This window comes from Myxine glutinosa, chromosome 1 (genome assembly GCF_964187855.1).
Source record: "Myxine glutinosa chromosome 1, kmMyxGlut1.1, whole genome shotgun sequence".
NCBI classification, from domain to species: Eukaryota; Metazoa; Chordata; class Myxini; order Myxiniformes; family Myxinidae; genus Myxine; species Myxine glutinosa.
In genome coordinates this window covers 167,203,928-167,227,064 of record NC_136261.1, presented here as the reverse complement: position 1 = coordinate 167,227,064, position 23,137 = coordinate 167,203,928, and the positions used below count along the sequence as shown (strand labels likewise).

At 51.2% G+C, this 23,137-nt stretch overlaps 1 protein-coding gene and 1 long non-coding RNA gene across 2 annotated transcripts in view; both read right to left on the bottom strand.

Moving 5' to 3' along the window:
- LOC144892562 (uncharacterized) overlaps nucleotides 1–23,137 on the bottom strand; it is a 181,491-nt gene that overhangs the window by 127,814 nt on the left and 30,540 nt on the right. The window lies entirely within an intron of this gene.
- Nucleotides 3,237–23,137, bottom strand: part of LOC137419289 (uncharacterized) — a 36,427-nt gene continuing 16,526 nt past the window's right edge. Inside the window, exons 2-3 of the long non-coding RNA XR_010982817.2 lie at nucleotides 21,960–22,050; nucleotides 3,237–3,287 (exon numbers count right to left, since the gene is read on the bottom strand). This is a non-coding gene — a long non-coding RNA (uncharacterized LOC137419289). The remainder of the gene's footprint in view (nucleotides 3,288–21,959; nucleotides 22,051–23,137) is intronic.

The following is a 23,137-nucleotide window of genomic DNA, read 5'->3' as shown; positions in this document are numbered from 1 at the left end:
ACGCCTGAGCCGCATTCTTCAGACCGAAGGGCATCCGCAGGAACTCGAAGAGTCCGAATGGCGTGATGACCACCGTCTTCGGGACGTCCTCCGGCCTGACGGGGACCTGATGGTAGCTGCGTATGAGGTCCACCTTCGAGAAGAAGGACATGCCCGCCAAACGGGCGGAAAAGTCCTGAATGTGGGGGATGGGGTAGCGGTCGGGAGTGGTGGCGTCATTGAGACGGCGATAGTCCCCGCACAGTCGCCATCCCCCGCCGGGCTTCGGCACGATGTGCAGCGGCGACGCCCAAGCGCTCTCTGAGCGCCGAACGATGCCGAGTCGCTCCAGCATAGCAAACGCCGCTTTTGCCACCGCCAGCTTCGTCGGCTCGAGGCGGCTTGCCCGGGCGTAGACCGTTGGCCCGACGGTGGGGATGTGATGGGCCACCCCATGCTTGACGGCCCCCGCCGAGAAGGTGGGCTGTGTGAGGGCCGGGAAGCCGGCGAGGAGGCGGGTGAATGCGTCCGCTGCCGGAAGCGTACAGATCAACGTGGCCGGAACCGAACCGTTCGGCAAGCCGCTTGGCAAGCCGCTCGTTGAGCTGCTCGACGAGCTGGGCAGCGCACAAGCGAGCGAGCTGAACGTCTCGGCCTGGACAAGACGTCTGCGCTTTACGTCGACCAGGAGCCCATAAGCGCACAGGAAGTCCGCGCCAAGCAGTGCCGTGGGCACGTCGGCGGTGACGAACGTCCATCGGAAAACCTGCCCTCCGAACCGCAGAGAGAGGCAGCGTTTTCCGTACGTACGGATGGGCGTCCCGTTCGCGGCAAGCAGCGCGGGGCCCCCGCCCGCGGCGTGCTTGTCTGACGTACCGGCAGGAACGACACTCACCTGCGCTCCCGTGTCGCACAGGTAACGGCGCCCGGATAAGATGTCCGTTATGAACAGCAGGCTGCTCGAACGGCCGGCGCTCATCGCCACTATTGAGCGCCGGCCCGGGCGTTTCCCGACCTGTTGAAGGAGCATGGCGGATGACATTGCCGAGCCTCGTGGCCAAACTTGGCGTGGAACCAGCACCAGGTGGTGGAGCTGGAGGAGTGTGGCTGGCTCCGCCAGGCCGGTGGAGTTGGCGGTTTTCCCCGCGGTGGCGGTTTTCGCCGCGGCGGTGGGCGGGGCGTGGCGGCGGTCACGAGGGGCATATCAGCATGCTGCGTATGCTGTGTAAGCTGATGCTGTGGATCAGCATCATCAGCAGCATCAGCAGCATCAGCCTCGAGGTCCGTGACGGCCGCACCGACTCTCGCCCGCGTATCCGAAGCCGCGAAGTACCTGTCCGCCTCGGCTGCCAATGCTCGGGGTTCCGTTAGCCCAGTCCCGGCCAACGCGAGGCGAACCTGCGCTGGAAGTTGGAAATGGAAAAGCGCCCGGAATAGAGAACCGGGGGCTTCGTCGCCCAACAGTGACAGCATATGGTCCATTCGGACCGACGGGCGCATGTCGCCGAGCTCGGGGAGATCCAGGAGGCGGTCGGCCCGTGCGTCGTCCGTGAGGCCGAACGTGGCTAGGAGTAGCCACTTGAGTGCCTCGTACTTGTGGCCGTCCGGTGGGTGGCGAAGGACGGACACAACTCGAGCGGCCGTGCCGGGCCCGAGGGAGGCGACGACGTGGCAGTAGCGCGTGTCGTCGCCGGTGAGGCGCCGAAGCTGAAATTGGGCTTCGGCTTGGACGAACCAGACTTCGGCCTGGGCCTCCCAAAATTCGGGAAGTTTAATCGACATTGCCTTGTCGTTTGCCATTGCAATGGCGTCGTGTTCGGAAGGATCGCTACGGCAGATCCAACGTCGAGGTCACCATATGAAGCGCGATGCTGCGCGCGCTAATGCTTACGCAAGGAGCAAGCGGACAACGCGGTTCATAAAAGAGTCTTTATTGAAAGTACTCAAACTGCAGCACTAAACTGCTCAGGGCTGCGCGCCCCGTGTATATCGTGAGGCCACGCCTCTCTCCCTGGCGTGGCCCATCCCCACTTGGTGTGCGGGGTGATGTCACCACGTCAGTGCTTTCGTGTCCGCCACACTACCATATTTTCTGGACAAGATTCGTATGCTATCAGAAACTTTGTATTCCGAAAATAATGAGCAAACTACAGCAAGAGGGCCATACTATGGAATAAAATCTTGATGCAAGCATAGCATTGTTAGTTGTTTTTGATGTTTAATTGTCTTCATTTACATAGTACATAACACAAATAAATTCGCTATTTTTGCCAAGGAACCGGGCTCGGGACAGTTGGACGTTGATTCGGACCAGGTGGGCTCAACGACAACAGGCACTGGCAAAATACTTTTTGATTGTAAAAGTGTAAAATACTTTTTACTTTTTACTTTTTGTAAGTGTAAAATGTAAAATGTGTAAAATGTAATAAAAGTGTAAAATGTAAAATACTTTTGAGTGTAAAATAAAAAACATTCTTCAGAAGGTATTTTCTGTTGATGGCCAAATACAGAACACCACTCAATTGCACATATTGGCATTGCATTTTCAATAGAGCGCACAAAAGAAATCTTAGGACATTTTTTCCACTCCATTGCAAAACATTTTCCCCACCGTACACAGGGCAAAGTTTTTTTTTCTTCCCAAACATGTGACCTGTGTACTTGGCTGGTCCAGGCCACCGAAAAAATGTAAGAACCACAACTTATCTTCTTCCACCTTTCTTCCTGACATAGTTTCGATACTATATATTACAACTAGACAGATAGTGTCTGATTAATGCAGTATAGTTATGTAGTGTCGATTGTTGATCAAATTGGAATAATCAAGTACAACGACTGTGCTAAGTAAACATTCTACTCGAGAGTAAAAGCCAGTCAATTCTATACTGACTTATTCTTCGTTAAGACGTGTTCTTCTTCATTCACGGAACCGAATATTTCGGCCAATGTATAGTCACATTTTGTACCATTTATTTATTTATTGTATTGCTGTATTTGTTGCACATTGACAATATTCACGTTTACTTATATTTGCTTATGTGTGTTAGAATATAAAAGCTTCAAATAACACTTAGAGCTTTGTAAAATCAAAACTACCTTGAAAACAAGGACAGTTGGAATAACTCGCAACATTATATATGTATGTGTGTGGGTATATACATAATTTCAGAACACACCTGGTCACAAGTGTGCCTCACTGACCGGGTCCTCAGTCGAGGTCCTCAGCATCATCCCGTTTCGGCCCTTCAACCTCGATACGGTCAGCCAAGGTGGGCTAGCAGGGGCACATATGCCTCCACATGCAGCAGCTACACCCGGATGCACACATACCCCCACCCCCAGCCAGTAAGAACATAGACAACAACAAAAAAACAGCCTCCACTCCCAGAATCCAAAGCCCCTTATCCACTCACTCACACACCAAAAAAAACAAAGAAAAACAACCGACCACCTACTTTTACAACATGCACCACGCAAACAAAAACACATTCATGCAAAACCACACCCACTCCTGCAACACACACACACACACACACACACACACACACACACACACACACACACACACACACACACACACACACACACACACACACACACACCATTCACACATCTCCATTTCTCTTCTACACTCAGTCACTACCCCTTTAGGCTGAAATGAACCACCACCCACAACTTCAACCTACACCGTTCGCCGTGCCTCCATAAACTTTCTCCATATCCAATGTGAGCCTTTCATATATATTGTTGCAGATCTCCTAACGTCGGCCTTCCCCTTATCAAGGGGGGATTAATCCCCTTGTCCTTTTACTGGCCGACGCGATCCCGGGGCTATCACGTTCCTTCCGGTCGGTGTTAAATAGGGTTGTTGGTCGAATTGGTCCTATTACCTAAGTACTAACACCGGCCGTGAAGCAAGGAAATAACCCCAACCGAACCACGGCATTAGTGGACACGCCGAGCGATAAGCGAGCCGCGATTCGGGCCATTGACAGGTACTAAACCCGATTCGAGCGGTTGTCAATCGTGCCACGCTTACCCAATTGAGAAATCACAAAGACGATCGAATTAAGAGGAAAACAGGAAGAACAGGCAATTTATTCACACTTTGTACAAATAAGAAGGGGAAGAAAAAGAAAGAATGTACAGGGAAGAGGAAGAAGCAGATACACAGGGCAGCCTTATACAGTCTTATACTTATCCCTGGACATGGGCCCGTTCACACTCAGACTCACTCTGAGGCTCACTCACACGGAGTTGTAGATGGTTGGGTTGAGGGTCCAAGGATGGCGTCCACAGCTCGTCCGGTCCCCGACTCGTACCATGCAGGCGATGAAAGACGGCCGGCAGCTCTCCGCGTGGCATAGGAGTGAGGCGGACAATTATATCGGGGAAAGGTCAGTAAGCTGGCGATTATATTGCGTATGTAATACTTGTACCGGCGCCTTTATGCGCGCTCCCGGTATCACTGGGTACAATACGCCACTTTCCCAATGGTGTTACCAAGCGCCTTTCCACGAAAGTTCCACGAAAGTCCTTCTGCACAACTGCCAAGGTTCAGCTTCCCTCACGAGTCCTTCAGTACTCTGCAGTCCTTCGCCAGTCCTTCTCATGCGAGCGAGCTCAATCAGTCCTTTGTAATGCGCATCAATCCTTCTCCGCGTAAGTCCTTCAGAGGGCTTTGCGTGCGCGGTTATATATCGCCGCTTTTGCCAGCCCTCTCGAACCTCTAGCCCCACCCTTACCATGCCCCTTAGCCATGCCCACGCAAGCCCTGGTTGGTTGATGGGGTCTTACTGGCTCCGCCTTTGACGGCTGCTTGACGTGGCCACACCCCCACCCTTGCGCTCCGCCCCCTTTTCGGGCCTTTCCTCGTGGCATTTGGGCTGGTTCGAGCGGAAGCCCAAGAGCAGCGAAGGCTGTTGGCAAAGGAGGTATATTAGCCAAATCAGGGCGCAGAATGGATGCTGCCCAACGAGGTCGATATGGAGGGTGGGCCGCAAAATGAACGGGGCCTACTCTTATTTGTTATTTGTAAGATGCTGCTGGCAGCAATGGTCTGCTCCAGCAAAGGTGTCAGGCCACAGAACGTGTGGTCCATATGGTGTACCGGTGCAGGCAGCAGGGAGCAGCGCAAGAGTGCAACCGCACAACTCAGGGCACCTGCACACTCCCCTCAACAAAAGACCGTGGGTCCATGAGTGGGGAGGAAGACAAAGCAGAGGTTAGCGGGGGGAAAGGGCGCAAGGGTACACACAATACAAGGCAATGCAATATGAGGGGCGCGGGAGAGCGAGCAGAGAAAGCTCGTCCCTATCCGTTTGTCACCCCCCATGTCAACCTACTCTACCCTTGCCCGTCCCCGTATTTACACAATTTACAAATTTCGTCTCTACTGTCTCGTCTCCCATATCTCCCCCTATGCCAAATTCGTTTCCAATCCCTCCCCAGAAGGAAGGGATTGAATCACACACAATGTCTCACCCATGCCATGATGCGTCTTTCATTCCAAATCGCTCACAAAACCTGATGTGGAGTCCTGTCACCTTGGTGAGTGGATGTGGATGGTGCGAAGAGATTTCATCCTAACTAACCTTCTAATTGACATTAACTCTTTAAACTACCCGGGGTCTTGCCCTGCCAATCCAATTGGCCTCTACACTATGTGGTTCTAAAAACCAATTCCCATTGACCATACTGTGGTGCCTCCCAATTTGGGGTCTCACTCCCCCAATTTTTCTCACTGTGCCTTTTTTTTTTTTTTTTTTTTTTGTATACAAGATCGAGGCTCGTGAAAGAGCTAACATTAATCACACAAAAAGACAAACCGACACACAAAACACAAAAAACAAGGGGAGCGGCAGACAAGATGGGGAGAGAGGGGGAAGGACACAAAAGAGAGGGGGAAGAGGGGGAAGGACACAAACACAACATTTGAGAGCAGGGACATCGGGAGGACTTGGGGGGAGGTGGGAGAGGAATAAAACATATGAACACTGCAAGGACTCTGGGGTGAATTACCGGGGGTAGAAAAGATCAAGGTTTTCGATGGGGGAAGATAAGAGATGGTGGTCCAATATCCAAACAATTTACCTTCGCACAATTTTGGGGCTGGGTCATGTGGCTCTACCAGCAGGTCCTACTTACCTGCGCACCTTCGCCACTGAAGTCGCCACCCGAGCTTGCCTAGCTCCTCAACTACCCTAACCTGGGGAAGGCCCTCCTGGCGCTCTCACCCCACTAATGCCCCCTCTGGTATTGGGCTACCCGGGTCCTCTCCTTGGACCCTCGGGCCCCGCTGAACACGACACTGATCCTAACTGGCTCCCAGAGCCTACCTGCGGCCTCACCTGGCGGTCAGACTACCAGTGGCAGAGTGCTCATTTAACCATACTCACTAACAGGCTCACATGCCCAGCCATTCCACTTACTCATGCACCCCTCCAAGCACAACTTGCTACTACACGCACCACAGATGTCAATATCCAAACAATTTACCTACTCCCTCTACCTAACTTTTAAACTACCCTCCTAGGGTATTCGTGAAGGGGTCCAACTTCCCCCATCCACTCTTTTGCACCATGCACTCCACACCACTCATTCCACAATACTCACTCCACACCATTTATTCCACACCACTCAGTATTCTCACTTGCACCCCATGCAAGCCAATCACTCAATACACTTACACTTGTCCACAATACTCTACTCATACACTTTCACACACACACACACACACACACACACACACACACACACACACACACACACACACACACACACACACACACACACACACACACACACACACACACACACACACACATCATTCTCGAGCAATTCTTCATTTGCTCACCATCACCACCAAGACTCTCATTCACAATTCCTCATATGCGCCTAAAGCGCATCCTCAAGCTCACACACACAGCATCATCTGACTAGCTATTTCCCCTAAAACTCGTGCTCCCCGTCATCCCTTATACTAAGCACATCCCTCGTCATTATCAACCATATAATCTCTCTACGTCCCCTCTACCGGTACAAAAGTCACTACTTAAATCTCGGTCTCCTAAAGTCACTTCTAAGTCCCTAACAATTATCCTAGCCCGCCCTGGCTAGTTCTCACTGCCAAACCCCATACTCTACTGCTCCTCTGCCCCAAATTGATGTGAGGGATGGTAAAGCTACCATCCCTCTACATCGGACACTATTTCCCACTATCACCCTCCAGTCCTCTCGCACGATGAGCCCCCGTCATGTGAGGTACTGGGTCCTGCCTCGCCGCCTCGGCCTCTAAAGCTGAGGCGATCCATGAGGGTGCCTGCTCGCCGGTGTAGAGTCTTAACTGGTCGGCATGGACGATCCGAGGGAGGGCTCGTGGCCCCATTTTGATCTTAATGACCACGTCACAGACTTGCGACAGGACGACCCCTGGGCCTTGCCAGGGAGAGGTGAGTTTGGGGCACCTACCCTTCCGCCTCCGGGGATTGAAGAACCAAATCTTCATCCCCGGAGCATACTGACTCCCCTGGCTCCGGTGGTCATACCTGCGCTTCTTCTTGGCACCCGCCAGCTGAAGCTGGCAGTGTGCGAAGGCATGGACCCTCTCCATGCCTTCCTCCAAGTGACGTGCATAGCCCTCCCTCGGCGGTGTATCCGTGGACTCTGGCACGGGACCGCATAGCAAGTCGGCGGGAGCCGGCAACTCCCGCCCATACATCAGCAACGCTGGACTGCATGCGGTGGCTCCGTGCTGGCTAGTTCGGTAGGCCATTAACAAATACGGGAGATGTTCGTCCCGGTCGTCCTGACGAGTGGTGGTAAACAATGCCAATTGTTGAACCAGGGTTCTGTTGAATCTTTCCACCATCCCGTCAGATTGAGGTCTCAAGGGCGTTGTTCGTGTCTTTCTAATTGACAGGAGTCTGCACTCATCTTTTAGCAATTGGCTTTCAAAATTTCGACCCTGGTTGGTGTGCAGCTCCTCTGGAATCCCATGCCGACATACAAATCCTTCCACGAAGGCCTGTGCCACCACCCCGGCTTCTTGGTTGGGGAGGGCATAGGCCTCCGGCCACTTGGTGAAATAGTCCATACAACGAGGATGTACTTGTTACCTTGGCGGGTGCGGGGTAGTGGTCCTAGAATATCCATAGCCACCCGCTCAAGGGGGGCCCCCACCTGGTGTAATTGAAGGGGGGCCCTCATCCTCCGTGCTGGTCCCTTTTTAGCAGTACAGGCGTCGCATCTCCGACACCAGTCCTTTATATCGCGCCCCATATTTTTCCCAATAGAACCTCCGGCGGACCTGAGATGTTGTCTTTGTCCTGCCCAAATGGCCGCCGGAGCGGGTACCATGCACCTGCTGTAATATGATGTTCTTAAATTTATCTGGAACTATCACCAACCAGGAAGTTCTCTCAGAGGGAACCTCCACCCACTTGCAATACAAGATGTTATCTTTCAATTTCAGGGTTTTCCACTGAGCCCAATATGCCTTTGTTGGCGCCCCAAGGGGGGTGACCTCTTCCCCAATAGGTCTTTGTCCCAATCGAACCCATTCGTACACCGGTCCCAGTACGGGATCCTCCCGCTGGGCCGTGCTCCAAGCCAATGTTCCGAATTCTTCATCTGCAGTTAGTGGCAAAATTGGCCCTCTCACCCGGGTTGCACGGACTATGAGGGTAGGGGTGGAGTTTGCCAATTGTTCCCTCTCCTCGTGTCTCGCACAAAATTTACAGTTTTCCCCCAAACAAGGACGTCGAGAGAGAGCGTCGGCATTCCCATGGGCCTTCCCGGCCCTATGGGTCACACTGAAATCGTACTGCTGCAACTTTTCCAACCCCCTTGCAATTTGGCCCTCTGGTTCCTTGAACCGGAGGAGCCATTGCAAGGAAGAATGGTCAGTTCGAACCAGAAATTTCCGCCCGTACAAGTACGGGTGGAAATGGCTCATGGCAGCCAGCATAGCCAATAACTCTTTACGAGTGACGAAATAATTTCGCTCGGGCCTACTCATGGCCCGACTATAATACGCGATCATTCTCTCCACACCCCCCTGTGTCTGGGAAAAAACCGCGCCCAATCATTCCTGGCTTGCATCCGTGTCCAGGGTAAATGTCCTGTCACTAGTGGGGTACGCTAGAATGTGTGCGGATGTCAAACACCCCTTCAATGCTAGGAAGGCCTCTTGGCACTCCCTTGTCCAATTAAATCTCGTCCCCTTCTCCATAAGCCGGTGAAGGGGCCAGGCCAACTCTGCAAATTTTGCCACAAAGCGCCGGTAGTAGGAGCAGAGCCCCAAAAATCCCCACACCTCCTTGATGGTACGTGGTGTGGGCCACTCCTCTACCGCTGTAATTTTGCCTAGGTCTGTTTTTACCCCCTCACGACCAATGACGTGACCTAGATAGGCCACCTCCTTAGCAAACGAAGTACATTTACTCGAACTCAACTTCAATCCTGCCTGTCTAAGGCACCCAAACACCTGGTCCAAATTAGCTATGGCTTGGGGGAATGTTTTAGCATGTACCAGGACGTCATCCAGGTACACCAGGCATGACTGCCATGGCATGCCGCCCAGTACATGCTCCATCAATCGTTCAAAGGTGGCGGGGGCATTACACAAACCAAACGGCATCACAGTGAACTGATACAGCCCCTTACCTGTGGAAAATGCCGTTTTCTCCTTCTCTGCCCTATCCATCTCCACCTGCCAATACCCACTCTTGAGGTCCAAGGTTGAGAACCAATTTGAGCCCGCAACAGCATCGAGGGTATCGTCAATTCTTGGCAGGGGATATGAGTCTTTTAGTGTCACATTGTTCAGCTGGCGAGAGTCCATGCAGAAACGCGTGGTCCCATCTTTCTTTTTGACCAACACAACAGGTGACATCCAAGGACTTCCCGAGGGCTCGATGATAGCTGCATCGAGCATTTTTCCTACCTGCTCGTCAGCTTCCTCCCTCTTGCTCTAAGGGAGCCGTCGGGCGGGCTGACGAATAGGCCGGGCCTCACCGTTGTGGATCAGATGTTTCACCAGGCCCGTACTTCCAATATCCTCGGAGGACAAGGAGAAGATATCCAAATGGGATTCAATTAATTTGTGTAAGGCCTCCCTCTGGGTACCCTCCAACTCTACGCTACTTCGATTTACCATCTCGCAAATGGGATCGGGCCAATTCCTATTATTTTCTGAAGACTCCCTCTGGGGCCGGCTTGGCTGGACGTTCTCGTTCCTCACTGGTGCGACTTCGTTAACTGGGGAGCAGCCGGCTATCTTCATGCCCCGTCCTATGGTGCGTGGTTCCGTTCTAATATTAATTACTTGGACGGACACCACCGGCCGGTCCGTTTTTATGAGGGTGCGGCCCACGACTAAACCCGGGATGGACTGCGCTGCCACCGGTTTGACTAGCCCGCAGGACTCCTGCCATGTTGGGCGAGCTAGCCGTCGGACCGACACTATGGCCTCGGCCCTCGGGGGAATGGTCACGGCCTCAGAAGCCTCCAGCTCCGTCCTCTCGGCCATGCTCACCCCTCTCAATGGCAGCTCATCTATTCCCACGTGCAGGGTCCCCCGGCACAAATCGATTTTACAACCGCTGGCAGTCAACAAATCCAACCCTATTAGGCATGGGTAGCACACCTCCACCACCCAAACTTCTATCTCCCTCTTTACCGACCCCAACTTGAGGGTTACAAAACCACGCCCTATGATGGGGGCCGTTACCCCGGTAGCCAGCTGCAAACTATGATTTTCCAGATGCTGGATTTTATCCCAGCCGTCTGCACTCAAATTAAGGATCACAGGGCTGATGATCATGGCGCTAGCTCCTGTGTCCACTACGGCGTCTACCCCCACGCCAGCAATTTTGCACCGAATCATTAAGCTACCTGTACCAATTTGGCCACAATAAATGACCTGTCGCGTCAATAAGGGCGCTTCACCATCCCCTACTAAGGAACACGGCCCGATATGCTCGGCACTTACTAGTTTCCCGGGCCCTGGCGGGGGGATGTCTGGGGTCGGCTAGTCCGACCCGTACGAGGTGGAGTTGATGGTCTCGGCTGCCAGGGTCCATCCCGGCGCGGAGCTCGACACTCCCACGCATGGTGACCCAGCCGGCTACAATTAAAACACCTCACCTGGTAATGTGCTTGCCTCCTAAATTCCAAATTGCCCCCCCCCCCTGAAAGTCCTAATTGGGCCATTTGTCCGTGGCCTAGCGGGGGCCACCTCCGGAGCCACCTGCCATGGTCCAGGTCCTGCCAGGTGCTGGTCCACCAGCCTTCGGACCTTGCTTTCCAGGTCAGGGCCCCTTTCGGGGGCAGGCCCCCTCAGGGGGCCGCCACCAGCCACGGGCCATACCTGGCGCACCACCACTGCGTGGCGCTCGCTTCCCCGGGCCAGGGGCCTCGCTGCTTCCCAAGGGGCCCCAGCGTCGGCCGCCTGGCTCAAAATCCGCGGGCGCCACATGGCGAGCTGTTGCCGAAGCTCGGGGTCCAGGAAGGCCTGGATGAAATGGTCCAGCGCCAGGCTTTCCTGGGAGGCCGCCGCCATGTCTGCATGTGCAATCCCTACCGCGCGGCGAATGTCATAGGCCAGCTCCCCGATGGTCTCCTGGGGCTTTCTCCTTCACACCGCGAGCTGAGCTTTAACAAGCTCTCTCTGCTGTTCAATGCCGAATCGATTAATTAAGGCCGCACGGAGGGCTGGCAGGGTGATAGCACCCGGTGGTAAAGCTGTCAGCACCTCCGCCGCCGCACCACGCAGCGCCCCCAAGAGGTGTACTCCACCTTCGTCCAGATTCCAACCATTCCCCCTTCACACATGGTCGAATTGCGCCAGGTACGCCCTCAAATCACTCTTGCCGTCATACGGCGCAAGTGGAACCTTATGGCTGCCTGAAGGCTGGACCCTGTGCGTCGCTCCTTGCGGAGTTAGCACGGGGACGAACCGTTCGGGCCCCCACAGTACACTATTCCCGGGGGGCTCGCGTGCGTCCCCCGTCTCTCTAAAGACTACCCCTGTCAGTGTCGATGCTTGGGTCGCCTCGTCGCAACCCGCTACCCATTCCATATTCGCACACCCCAGCTCACCAACACCTCTCACACTCCCCATGGTCGGACATCCCTGCGCACACTCTCGCTCCACACACTCCGGACCAGTCGCACACCTTACCATTGGCCTCTCACGAACGCACGGGTCTATACCAACCCCCAAGCTCGCTGAACCTCCCCTCACACCATATACATTTCCGACCATATCGCCACTCACCTTGGCGCTTCTTCCTCTTCACTCCTCCTTCGCCACCTGGAAACTCTTTATTTGGTTAGCAAGCACGTCATCACGATGTGAGCACAGACCTTGTACAAATTCCATCACCTCCTCCTTTATTTCATTCTTAGTCTCCCTTCGTCTCTTTTTAATTTCACTCACCCCTTCTTCTAACTCGTCCAACTTTTGTTTCACCCCCTCTATTTCCCGGTGGGCCCCCACAATTTCTTCTTCTAATGCCACCTTAGTCGTCTCTATATGGTTCCTGATTTCTCGTTCTCTCACCCCCAACGTCTCTACCACCTCATCCAACCTCTTTGTCAGCCCCTCGTGTACCATCTGGCACTCTTTCTTCGTCGCTATAAGCTCTTTTTTTTATTTCTTTCTGTGCCGAATTCAGCCCCCCATATCACGGCCGTGTTCTTACCCAATTGCTCCCCTAACTCCTTTTGTCCCACCGTCAGCTTCTCTACTTCCCGCGTCAACTCCTCTATACCCCCTTGTAACCTAGCCGTACTCTTTCTCACCTCTTTCTCCACACACTCCTCACACTGCTTTACCTTGTCGCGTACCCCCGCGACCTCTTCGCTCACCCCCCGCCTTATGTCCTCTCCCATTTCTTCTATTTCCCTCCTAGATGCCGCCCTCATCTGTTCCAATTCGTTCTTTTGGGCGTCCATTTTGCTTTGCAGCCCGTTTTTTACCTCCTCTATCTGATCCCCTATTTGTTTTATTTCCCGGGCGGATTTATCCACCATTTCCCTCAACTGGCCCCCCATCTTGTTTTCTAACCCCATTAACCCATCCTTCATTCCTTCCATTTGGTTCTCTTGGGTGGCCATCCTGTTTTCCAACCCCACTAACCCCTCTTTCATTTCTTTCATCTGGCCTCCCACGTCCTACAATTGGCCCCCCAATTTGCTTTCTAATCCCCCCAATTTGCTTTCTAATCCCCCCAATTTGCTTTCTAATCCCCCAATTTGACTTCCCAATTGCTCCCCCATTCTGTTTTCCAAATTACTTAACCCGTCTTTCAATCCCCCAATTTGATTTCCCAATTGCTCTCCCTGAGCTTTCGCCTCGTCCTTTTGGGTGTCTAACTTTGCCATTATCTGGATCATAAATACTCGTATGTAGTCTTGCATCTCGGGCTCGGCTGCCATGGCCATGTGGTAGACGCCGCCATTTTGTTCGCCTGCCACCCCAACTGCTGCACCCTCTCAAATTTCCTCTTCCATTTCTCCCAATTGTCCCAATTCTTCTCGGGGGTCCTGGGTTATTTCTAACTCCTCTTCATCTACCCCCACCGGCATCCGACTGCCTTGGCTATCCATGGCACGATTTAATTTAGATATTAATTAAATTAATTTCAGCCGCTCGTAATTTGGAGTGCGTTAGGCGCACTTCGGGTCCAAATTCCACTCCTTGACACCAATTGTTGTGGACCTCCTAACGTCGGCCTTCCCCTTATCAAGGGGGGATTAATCCCCTTGTCCTTTTACTGGCCGATGCGATCCCGGGGCTATCACGTTCCTTCCAGTCAGTGTTAAATAGGGTTGTTGGTCGAATTGGTCCTATTACCTAAGTACTAACACTGGCCGTGAAGCAAGGAAATAACCCTATCTGAACCACAGCGTTAGTGGACACGCCAAGTGATTAGCGAGCCGCAATTCGGGCGGTTGGCAGGTACTAAACCCAATTCGAGCGGTTGTCAATCGTGCCACGCTTACCCAATTGAGAAATCACTAAGACGATCGAATTAAGAGGAAAACAGGAAGAACAGGCAATTTATTCACACTTTGTACAAATATCAAGAGGAAGAAAAAGAAATAATGTACAGGGAAGAGGAAGAAGCAGATACACATGGCAGCCTTATACAGTCGTATACTTATTCCTGGACACGGGCCCATTCACACTCAGACTCACTCTCAGGCTCACTCACACGGGGTTGTAGATGGTCGGGTTGAGGGTCCAAGGATGGCGTCCACAGCTCGTCCGGTCCACGACTCGTACCGTGCAGGTGATGGAAGACGGCCGGCAGCTCTCCGCGTGGCGTAGGCGCGAGGCGGGCAATTATATCGGGGAAAGGTCGGTAAGCTGGCGATTATATTGTGTATGTAATACTTGTACCGGCGCCTTTATGCACGCTCCCGGTATCACTGGGTACAATATGCCACTTTCCCAATGGTGTTACGAAGCGTCTTTCCACGAAAGTTCCACGAAAGTCCTTCTGCACAACTGCCAAGGTTCGGCTTCCCTCACGAGTCCTTCAGTACTTGCAGTCCTTCACCAGTCCTTCTCATGCGAGCTCGCTCAATCAGTCCTTTGTAATGCGGGTAGTGAAATTATACCAAAGTTGAACCCAGGAGAGTTACTCGCTTCAGCCACTGAAGGGCGTCTATAAAACCTGGGACGTCTGCGACGCGGAGCCACTCCTGTGACATTTACTTTACATGTAGTCTTGAATGGTACGTATATGCTAGACTCGCACATATATGCTAGACTAGCTTGCTTTGTCTATTATTATCGGTCCGCTCAGTATGATACCAAGATCCTGATATCTATTGCATGATTGTATTTTACAGGATGATGCCAAAGATCTAATTGAGATTAAACCTACCTATGGGACAAAGTTGTGGATCTGGTTGATTTTCACAACACTTAATCTCAATTAGATCTATGGAAATGGTGGGACACAAGATGATCAATGTACCGATACTCGGCTCCGACCCACAAGCTGAGGAGTCGGGCTCGGTGTTCGCTCACTGGCTCAAAACGTTGGAGAACCAGTTCGGCACCCAGGATGCCGTACCCACCGCTGAAACAAAGCTGTCTGTGCTACAGACCAAAGTCGACCACAACGTTTACAGGAGCATCGTTCGATGTACGACGTACGATGCCGCCGTGGCAGACCTAAAGCACCTTTACATTAAGAAACAGAGCGTGGTGTACAACAGGCATCTGCTCGCCACGCGACGTCAACAGCCAACCGAGTCGATCGACCGCTTCTCTCAGGAGCTGCGGCACCTCCTCGTGGACAGTACTCAAGAGGTACGGACACACGAGCAAGTCCAAGACGATCTTGTCCGAGACGCTTTCATCTCTGGAATCAGCTCTACAGATCTGAGACTCAGGCTCTTGGAGACAGCTGACCTGACGTTCGCGGAGGCCCTACGGATGGCCAACGTTTACACTGAGGCCCGGAAACAATCCACCGCTTATGACCACGCACGGTTCGTCGCGGGGACTTCTCAACTCGCGCGACCGGAGAGGGCTACCGCCAAGGATACGGGTGCGGGCTCGGCTGCGGCCGAGCCCCTGGCCGCTCCCGAGGTGGACTCGGATTCCGGCCTAGCAGCAGCTACAGCAGCCAGGCCCAGGCCTGACCGGAACGCGACGTGTTACTTCTGTGGCAACCGACAGCGTCCCAGGTCAGCGTGTCCGGCTCGGGAAGCCATATGCCATTTGTGTTCTACAAAAGGACACTTTGCTAAAGTCTGCAAGAAGGCCGCGCGAGGCACACGAGCACGCGCGACCTTGAATGGGCTGATCGCCGAGCCAGCGGACCGAGCACAGAGCGGGGCGCCTCACCCGGCCTTGATGAGCTGTCCTCCTCCTCCCGGGCCCCTGGCTGCACGCATGTCCTTGGTGAAATACATCGGGCCGCCACAACAAATGGCGGAGCGACCGACCTAGACTGGCGTTCGAACGCCTTCCTGAAACAAACAAAAAGTTCCGGCTTTGAAAGCTCCTCCTACTGTGCATGCGCATGCGCCGTCTGACGGCAGTGAAAGTACAATATTGACTGCGATCTTTCGCACGTGACACGAGCGCCCTCTGACGGCAGCTCGTACGAACTACACGCTCTTGGATCGGCACGACCAACTCTGCGTTTGGCACGGGGGCCCGCCGGAGGCTCCTCCAACGACCCGAAAACGGCAGCCGGTGTGGGATCCACGCGTGAGGCGCGATCTTCTCGCTCGGACGGCGCAATACCTGCCGGATCTTCTGGCCTTGATCAGGCCATTATCCCGCTCTTGGTCGAAGGCATTTTGGCACGGGCCCTAGTCGACACAGGATCTATGGATAGGTTCATCGATCAGCGGCTGGTGCGTCAACATGGTTGGCCGGTCATCGGGACTACACGACGGATCTTCATGGCCTCCCAGGGACTTCGGCTCAGCACGAAGGGGGAATGTTGATTAAAACTTGTGATAAAGGGACGCATGTTTTGCGATGTACATCTCATGGTCTTGCCTGCCTTATGTGCTGACATCCTGTTAGGACACGATTTCCTTAAGCGACATGGACGTTTGGAAAATGAATTCGGTGGGACGGACACGCTTGCTGTGTGTGCACTCGCGAAAATGGAAATTGAGCCTCTTTCGCTGTTCCCCAACCTGCCCACTGACTGCGCTTCTGTAGCGGTAAAATCACGGCGCTACTCACGAGTGGACGCGCAATTCATTGCGGAAGAAACGGCTCAACTCTTAAAGGACGGAGTTATCTAACCTAGCCGGTCACCGTGGCGGGCCCAGGTCTTAGTGGTGCGAAGTGAGGCCCATCGCCGGCGCATGGTAATCGACTACTCACAGACGGTTAATCGCTTTACACAGCTGGACGCCTACCCCTTACCGGGGATGGACGCGCTAGTACGACTGGTGGCCCAGTACTCCGTCTACAGCACTCTCGATCTGCATAGTGCGTATCATCAGATCCCCATCTCTAGGGCTGATCGCATCTACACCGCCTTTGAATTGGGTCAAAGGTTATACCAGTTCACCCGATTACCTTTTGGGGTAACGAACGGGGTCACCTGTTTTCAGAGGGCTATGGACGACCTCGTTACTAAGGAGAACTTGACAGATGTCTTTGTCTATCTGGACAATCTTACGGTTTGTGGGTATGACCAGGAGCATCACGATTCTAATCTGAAGCGCTTCCTCGAGGTCGCGCATAGGTATCGCCTAACCATGAATGAGGCTAAGTGTCGTTACTCTCAACTCACGATAGATCCTCTGGGGTACACCGTGACCCATGGCTCTGTCTCTCCAGATAAGGAGCGGCTGCGACCTTTGCTCGATATGGCCCCACCCGGCGATCGAGCTTCGCTGAAGCGTGCTCTCGGGCTGTTCGCCCACTATTCGAAGTGGGTGCAAAATTTCTCCGCGAAGCTCCGCCCCCTCGTGGCCTGCGACACGCTCCCCATGAGCCTGGCCGCCTTGGCGGCCTTCGGGGGCCTTAAGGCCGACATCGCTGGCGCCGCTGTGGCGACAATCGACGAGAGCGAATCTTTCGTCGTAAAAAGTGATGCCTCGGATCATGCGATAGCGGCGACTCTCTCCCAAGGTGGGCGCCCTGTGGCTTTCTTTTCGCGGACTCTCACCTCTGCTGAGCGGAGGCATTCGTCTGTCAAAAAGGAAGCGTACGCGATCGTCGAGTCGATTCGGCGATGGCGACCGTACTTACTCGGGCGATGCTTCCAAATCATCACGGACCAACAAAGCGTTGCGTTCATGTACGACACCTTGCATGCTCAGCGTATTAAGAATGAGAAAATCACTCACTGGCGTATCGAACTCACCGACCTCTGCTACACCATCAAATACCGCCCGGGGAAGGATAACCTGGTCGCCGACGCCTTATCGAGGCCGGCTACGTGCGCGGGGATCGTAACTTTGGAGGGGCTGCGCACTTTGCACGACACTATGTGTCATCCAGGGGTGACGCGTTTCGCTCATTTTGTGCGTAGTGGTAATCTGCCGTACTCCATTGAGGACATCCGCCGGATCTGCCGTGACTGCGCTATATGTGCGGAACTCAAACCGCGTTTTTACAACCCTCCCATGGGGTCGCTGGTTAGGGCTACTAGACCGTGGGAGAGATTGGCAATGGATTTCAAAGGACCGCTGCCGGTGTCGAGCAACTCTCGTTATCTGCTCACTATTGTTGATGAGTACTCGCGATTCCCCTTTGCTTAAACGTGCGGGGATATGACGGCTGCCACGGTCATATGGTGCCTGCAGAATTTGTTTTCTATGTTTGGGTATCCGGCCTACGTGCATACCGATCGGGGTGCGGTGTTCCTGTCGCAGGAGGTGAGAGGTTATTTGCTCCAAAATAATGTTGCTTCGAGTTACACCACACCGTACAGACCCCAGGCGAATGGGCAGATCGAACGCTTCAATGGGATTATATGGAGGGCTGTCATGCTAAGCCTCCGGACCCTCGGCCGGGGTCTTGATAAATGGGCTTGGTCGCTACCTGCGGCTCTGAACTCGATCCGGGCTCTCCTATGTACGGCCACCAACCAGACTCCTCACGAACGACTGTTCCACCACCCTAGAAGCTCGGGTAGTATCCGATCTTTACCCAGCTGGCTCGCTGAGCCGGGGCCGGCTTATCTCAAACGAGCGGTGCGCACGAGCAAGTACGACCCCTTTGTGGATAAGGTGCAGGTACTCCAGGCTAATCCCGAGCATGCTCGTGTGCTGACGGCAGATGGATGCGAGTCCATTGTCTCCGTATGCCATCTCGCCCCTTGTGGGGTCATCGGCCCTTATAGGGATATCGACGAACCGATCTACGAGTCTATGGACTCTACCGAAGCTTCCTCTCTGGAACCTTTGCCGTCACCTCTGTCGTCACCTACACCCCTGCCTGAAGGCTCTGAGGTGCCCCCTCCGACACCTGCCTCAAGCGGCTACTCCGACGGGGACTCCGGGCTTGGGGACGCCGTACCCGGTAGTTTCCGGACGCGGGCTGGAAGGATAGTTCGCCACCCCGACCGCTACGGGTGGACCGAATGACATGGAATGACGTACCCCAATCAATTAATGCTGACGCACGCTTGCGATCTGCCTAGTGGCAGTATAGTTCTAACGGCGGGAGAATGTAGTGAAATTATACCAAAGTTGAACCCAGGAGAGTTACTCGCTTCAGCCACTGAAGGGCGTCTATAAAACCTGGGACGTCCGCGACGTGGAGCCACTCCTGTAACATTTACTTTACATGTAGTCTTGAATGGTACGTATATGCTAGACTCGCACATATATGCAAGACTAGCTTGCTTTGTCTATTATTATCGGTCCGCTCAGTATGATACCAAGATCCTGATATCTATTGCATGATTGTATTTTACAGGATGATGCCAAAGATCTAATTGAGATTAAACCTACCTATGGGACAAAGTTGTGGATCTGGTTGATTTTCACAACAATAAGCATCAATCCTTCTCCGCGTAAGTCCTTCAGAGGGCTTTGCGTGCGCGGGTATATATCGCCGCTTTTGCCAACCCTCTCGAACCTCTAGCCACACCCTTACCATGCCCCTTAGCCATGCCCACTCGAGCCCTGGTTGGTTGATGGGGTCTTACCGGCTCTGCCTTTGACGGCTGCTTGACGTGGCCACACCCCCACCCTTGCGCTCCGCCCCGTTTTCGGGCCTAACCTCATGGCATTTGGGCTGGTTCGAGCGGAAGCCCAAGGGCAGCGAACGCTGCTGGCAAAGGAGGTGTATTAGCCAAATCAGGGCGCGGAATGGATGCTGCCCAACGAGGTCGATTTGGAGGGTGGGCCGCAAAATGAACGGGGCCTACTCTTATTTGTTTTACACAACGCAGATGCCACTATTGGAAATGGCCTTATCCTAAACACATACTAAGAAATAACTAACGTTCTAAGGTGACCTACGTGTTGCATGTGGCCTAACTATGGGGTGCAACCTTTAACCTTTAATGATGTTACCTGTGTGGGTTCTCAAAACCACAACTATATATATATATATATATATATATATATATATATATATATATATATATATATATATATATATATATACGTATATATATATATATATACGTATATATATATATATATATACATATATATATATACATATATATATATATATATATATATATATATTATAAATATATAATGTCCCTGAGGTCCAAAAGGACCCCAAATACCCCGAAGACCCAAAATGCCCTGAAGACCCCAAAAGACATAAATACCCTTAAAGACCAAGAAGACCCAAAAGACCCTTAAGACCCAAAAGCCCCTGAAGACCCAAAAGACACCAAAGACCCTTAAGACCCAAAAGCCTCTGCAGACACCAAAGACCCTGAAGATCCAAAACACCTCAAAGACCCAAAATACCCTTGAAGGCCCAGAGGATCCGAAAGACCCTGAAGACCCAAATGGACCTGAAGACCCAAAACACCATGAAGACCCTAAAATACACCGAAATGGTCAAAGATGCCTACCCCGCTGAAAGGACGTGTGGTGGAGGCGCACGGCGCGCGGAGAGTCACCCTAGTTTCATCAAGATTAAAATTAACAATCTTGATCAAAGCTTGGGTCAATAGGATGACAAGTGACACTTTTTCAGATGAAAATTGATGATTTTAGAAGTTTGACCTGGAGTTGACCTTTGACCTTTTTACCTCAATAATACTGTAGTTGGTTTACCAATTTAGTGTTTCAACATATAAATGTTGTTCAATTTTCAAGGCAATCGGATGAAAAATAGCGATTTTAGAAATTTGACCTCCAGGTGACCTTTGACATCAAAATGAATAGGTTTCTCAATTGTGACGACCTCTACAACTTTGTGAAGTTTCATGACTATCGGTTTGGAATTGTGACCTGTAGGCGAGCGACAAACAAACAGACAGACAGAATAACAAACGCAACTGACCAATATCCTTGAAAAATCTTTGATTTTGCAAGTAAAAAAAAAAAAAAAAAATCGACAAGGGTAAAAACATAAACTCTGCCCACCTTTGGTGTCAGAGTTTTAAAAAACAGAAAAATGAAAAAATGCATTACAGGAAAAATACAGAATAGATATGCTACAAACCAGTATCTGTCAAAAGTCCTAAGTGGGGCAATAGAGGATTTGAGAACAGCATTGATTTCAGAAGCATAACTGGGGGTCCGGCAATCCATCAGTGGTACAAGTTGTTAAGAAGTGCAGACAACAAAACCAATTTTATGGAGTACTGTATGTAGTTGGGGAGTGTAGGTTGTTGTGTTCGACAGCAGTCGGTCAACAAGGACACATACGTGACACTATGTGCAATCGTATAACTAGAGAATCATTGGAAACTGGATATATTGCAATGGTCCGCATGAATAGGCAGCCAAGAGAGTAATGTTACATCCAAAACATGTAGCAAATAATGGATATAAAGTCGTAATCATAAATGTCAATGACTGATATGCTCCTTGCTCGGTGGTGCAGTTGAATGTTCTGTTGGTGTATATCAAGTAAGTGTTAATCAAGCATGTCACAGGGTTTATGGATTCAGACAAAGTGACCTCATCGTGTCTTGTTGATGTGTAGATGGCCATAATTAGTCTGCACACATTCACACGTTGTGACTCTTTAAAATGTCTTTTATAGAAAGGGCAAGGTGAAGCCTCTAGAATTGCAGCAGAAATTCCCAGATTTTCATCAGTATCAATAAAATCCGTGACAATTGTGGGGCTTGCTGAAGGGCAATTCAGAGACATTGCGGCCTTCGTATATCAACCATATCTGCCACATTTTGCTGGTTGTTATGATTTCAATGAATGTCACAAGGTTATGTTCTGCATATGGAAAGGTGAAGTCAACCCCTTCCACATCCGACATGTCTAATTACCAGATAGCTCAATATACTTTTCACTTAGAACAGGAGATAAAAGTTCCTGACCTAGTTGGACATGCATATGCTCAGGAGGACAACACCTTCATGTGGATGACGACTGATTTTCTGCCGCAGAGATGTTCTTGATCTGGTAAAACTGTGACAACAAAGCAGAAGATATTTCAGGAAAAATGGAATTTAATGATGACATTTATGAAGAATACGAGGAAGAAGAGAACTTTTGAATATTACACTGAATTGAACGATATAGCCCTATTCATACTTGAAACTTTTGTGTAATATTGCGATTTAAATTGGTAATACGATTCTGAACATCACTCCCACTGACTTATACATAAGCATAGATTGTTTGCTTCCATTTCCCTAATCCACAGCTGTCATCCACACTATTTGGAATTAACCTCTATAATTCCAAACGCATTTATAAGAATGAGGTGTGTGGTTTATCCAAGGATTGAAGGTTTGAATAAACTATCAGATGTACATTTTGTCTACGGCAATAAATGCACGCATTAATTTTTTGTTTCATGTTTGACACTTTTATGCTTACAAATGAAATGCAAACACGTAACTCATCCAATGTATCCTGGCAACGGGTTTAGAAGGTTTAGCAGCATTATAGGAAAAGTCATGAAAAAGCCGATGTTCTGGATTACGGGTTGGACGGGAGTTAGTTGGGGGGTCATGGGTTACCTTATGGGGGATGTCATAAAATTGGAAAAGATTTTTGAGTAAATCATCACTTATCGGTTAGTGTTAGCTATATGATTGGGAATGTTTTTGGTGCATAAAGCATGACGATATGTCTGTTCATCTTTTGAGGTATGAAAGAAATGTGTCACGCATGAAATCAAAATGAGTAATCTTTTGGCAAGTTCAATGATAAATATAGTTTTCCCTCAAAATATACCCAAGCCATGGGGATTTTTATGCTTACATACCACCAAACAATTATTTGAAATATATTGAAAGGATTTTGGTGTTTTGTAAAAAATTTTGGAAGTCCACATAAAAAAACGGAAAAACCACATTTTAATGGTTAAAATCGTGAAATTACAGGTAACTACAGGGTGTCCGCAAAGTCGTGCATCATAGACAAAACATTTATTTGTAAGGTTGGCTGCATCAGTTGTTCGAAATGTGTCCCACCAATCTCAAAACATGTGTTTGTAAACGGAAAGGTGCCGAGAGACAGTGGCTGAAGACTGGCCTCACAGTCCATA